Source organism: Chiloscyllium plagiosum, unplaced genomic scaffold (assembly GCF_004010195.1).
Source record: "Chiloscyllium plagiosum isolate BGI_BamShark_2017 unplaced genomic scaffold, ASM401019v2 scaf_58924, whole genome shotgun sequence".
NCBI classification, from domain to species: Eukaryota; Metazoa; Chordata; class Chondrichthyes; order Orectolobiformes; family Hemiscylliidae; genus Chiloscyllium; species Chiloscyllium plagiosum.
Window position 1 is genome coordinate 1 of NW_025190817.1, and position 3,429 is coordinate 3,429.

General features: G+C 47.6%; 1 long non-coding RNA gene across 1 annotated transcript; it reads left to right on the forward strand.

Annotated features, from left to right (window-relative positions):
• The first annotated feature begins 2,111 nt into the window (after nucleotides 1-2,111).
• On the forward strand, nucleotides 2,112-3,311 carry LOC122545675. Its single transcript, XR_006310574.1, has 2 exons — nucleotides 2,112-2,388; nucleotides 3,191-3,311. It is a non-coding gene; the product is annotated as an uncharacterized LOC122545675 (long non-coding RNA).
• The last annotated feature ends 118 nt before the right edge of the window (nucleotides 3,312-3,429 follow it).

Consider the following 3,429-nt stretch of genomic DNA (forward strand, 5'->3'; position numbering starts at 1 on the left):
GAAGACCAATCAATGAACCCCTTCCCACACACTAAGCAGGTGAACGGCCTCTCCCCGGTGTGGACCCGTTGGTGACTCTGCAGGTTAGAGGACTGAATGAATGCCTTCCCACAGATGGAACACGTGAACGGTCTCTCCCCGGTGTGGACCCGCTAGTGTCTCCGCAGAGAAGACGAATCAATGAAGCCCTCCCCGCATATGGAGCAGGTGAATGGTCTCTCCCTGGTGTGGACCCACCGGTGTCGCCGCAGGGTGGATGAATCGCTGAAGTGCTTACCGCACACAGAGCAGGTGAATGGCCTCTCCCCGGTGTGGACCCGCTGGTGGTTCATCAAGGCAGAGGACCGTGTGAATACCTGCCTGCACACTGAGCAGGAGAAAGGCCTCACCCCGGTGTGGACTCGCTGGTGGGTCAGCAAGGCAGAAGACTGGGTGAACACCTTCCCGCACATGGAGCAGGTGAAAGGCCTCTCCCCAGTGTGAATCCGCCGGTGGGTCACCAGGGTGGATAACTGAACAAACACCTTCCCGCAGACAGAGCAGGTGTACGGCTGGTGACTCTGGAGGTTGGAAGACTGGTTGAACGCCTTCCCACAGACAGAGCAGGCTTCTCCCTAGAGTGGACCCGCTGGTGACTATGCAGGGTGGATAACTGAATGAACGCCTTCCCACACAAATTGCATGTGAAAGGCCTCTCCCCCGTGTGGACCCGCTGGTGGGTCACTAGGGCGGATGAATGGGTAAACCCCTTCCCACACACAGAGCAGGTGAACGGCCTCTCCCCAGTGTGACGGCTGCGATGGCTTTCAAGCAAGCATGGGAATTTGAATTCCTTCCCGCAGTCTCCACATTTCCACGGTTTCTCCATCACGTGGGAATCCCCACCGCCTTCTAGTGTTGACAATTAGTTGAAGGACCATTCACAAATGGAAGGTGTTCTATGTCTTGCTGCTGTGAATGGGATGTTGTTATTTCAGACTTTGTACCCGCTTAAAGCTCTTCCAACAGTCAGTTCACTGGTACACGCTCACTGAGGTCTGTGTACTTCAGCCTCACTGAAGTTTGAAACATTTCAAAGCAGACAAGACAGAAGAGAAATAAAATTTCCAGTGAGATTCAAAAGACTGATAACATTCCTATGCCAGTGAATCGATTGTCTCGATCAGATCTTGTTTTGAGATTTATGGCTGCAATTCCATCCATTCTCATATCCTGTAAAATAGAGAATACAGAAGACATCACTATCTACAAAGGATAGAAATTCCAAACAGACAATTCTGGTTCCTGTGGAACATTCTTTCTTCTCAATGCCACAGTGTCCCTCCATTCTCACTAGGTATTATTGCCCCATGCTCCACATTCTCCTAAAAATGCTGAAAAATGTTGACTGATGGATCTATGCTCACCTCTTCCTGCCCTGGACACAGGTTGTCACAGATTGAACCAGGAGTGAGCCATTCAGCTTCTGGGGTTTGCTCTGCTGTTCCATAAAATCATATCTGTGCTGCTTTGGCCGTCACTCCATTTCCTGCTGTTCTCCATAACCTTTCATATCCCTGTCATTTAAAATTCTCTTCAATTAAGTCTTGAATACATTCCATGAGCCAGTCTCCATTACCTTCTGTGGGGGAACATTCCATAAACTAACAAGAAAAGAATAAATTCCTCATTTCTCCCTGAAATGGGAGACCACTTCCAGGCAGGTGGAAACTAGCTAGTTTAGAATCATGTTCAGCATGGACTGGATGGAATAAAGAGTCAGAAACTGAGCAGTTTAACCCCAGAATAGAAAGGTGGGTGAGAAAAGAAAGTGCCGTACTCACAGATAGTGAACAGAGAAAGGAAGTTGCAGTCTGAGGTGAAGCTCAATCTTCATTCAGGGAGAGAGGAGCAGCATCAGCTTCAGAAGCTCATTGTCAAACTTCCGCATTCAGTCAATACGGCGGTTCTGATTGGCCGGCGGACCAGTCTCCTTCCGGTCATCCAGGGATTCCAATTGGCTCACAGTTTACCTGTGTGATGTCATAACGCGTGGTCAATAGAAGAGAACCATCTTGGAACACGGGATCGTCATCGGCCGGCTCCCTCCGGACGTCCCGTCCCGTCCCGTCCCGCCCCGCCCCGCCCCGTATGAGGACGTCACAACGCGGAAGTAGTGCGATCAGTTTCAGACTGAGACCTCCCCAACTCTGGGCAATATCTGGGAACAAAGCAATATCTCCCCCTTTCTATTCCTCATCCTGGGAGGGAGAGAGAAGAGGGAAGGCACTGTACACTTGTACCAACTGGCGGCGGAGAGTGTAAATGCAAGAGAAGGGGTTTCAGATTCTCTCTCTCTCAAGGCTTTCTGATCCTCATGGCATTTATCAGAACTGGAACGTGAAAAGGGTCAGAGATTTGTCTAGTGTTATTGAGTTTTTAAACATTCAACGTGGTCTTCGTGGTTTTCTCACATTCGATTATAATTAATTGTTGTAATTATGTGGTGTAGCTATGTCATATACTTCCAATTATGCTGTTATTGAAGGGGACGGTAAGTGAGCATTGGATAGAGTCATAGAGATTTCCAGCATGGGAACAGACCCCTCAGTCTAACTCGTTCATGCTGACCAGTTAATCTGGATAAATCTAGTCCCATTTACCAACACTTGACCCATATCCCTGTAAACCTTTTATTAATTCATTCACCCATCCAGATGCCTTTTAAATATTGTAATTGTGCCAGCCTCCACCACTTTCTCTGCAGATCATTCCATTTGTACAAAGAGAGTCCATTCATCAGTCTAACAATGGCAGGGAAGAAGCTCTTTCTGAATCTGTTGGTGCATGTGTTTCCAGATTCTGTATCTTCTGCCTGACGAAAGAAGTTGTGAGAGAGCATTAGGGGGTTGGATGAGAATTTGATGATGTTGGCAGCATTTCTCCAGCAAAGAGAAGTGTAGGTGGAGACCATGGGTGGTAGGTTGACTTCCATGATGGTCTGCGATGCGCATAAAACCTTCTGGGTATCTTATCATTCTGGACAAAGCAGGAGCCAGACGAGGTTGTTACACATCCAGATAGAACACTTTCTATAGTGCATCTGTAAAAGTTAGTGAGGGTCATTATTGACGCACTGAATTGCAAAAGCCTCCTGAGGAAGAAGTGTTGTTGTGCTATCCTGACTGAGTTTGCCCCTTCATTTTTCCAGATGGTGAGAACACTCAAACAACCCACCGTGGAGTTTGCATTGCTGACAGAAAGCCGTTTGTGTTCAGCAGCAGCTTAGTCATTCACGCACTAGGTGCTGTGAGATTAAAAGTACGGACAGCCATAATCTAAACCTTGAAGTCTCAAACGAAATCTAGAAGTTCACTTCGCCAAAAGCTAATGGAGGCATCCTCATAAAATTACCAAATATACTTGGAATCCTGAGAAGAATTCAAGTGA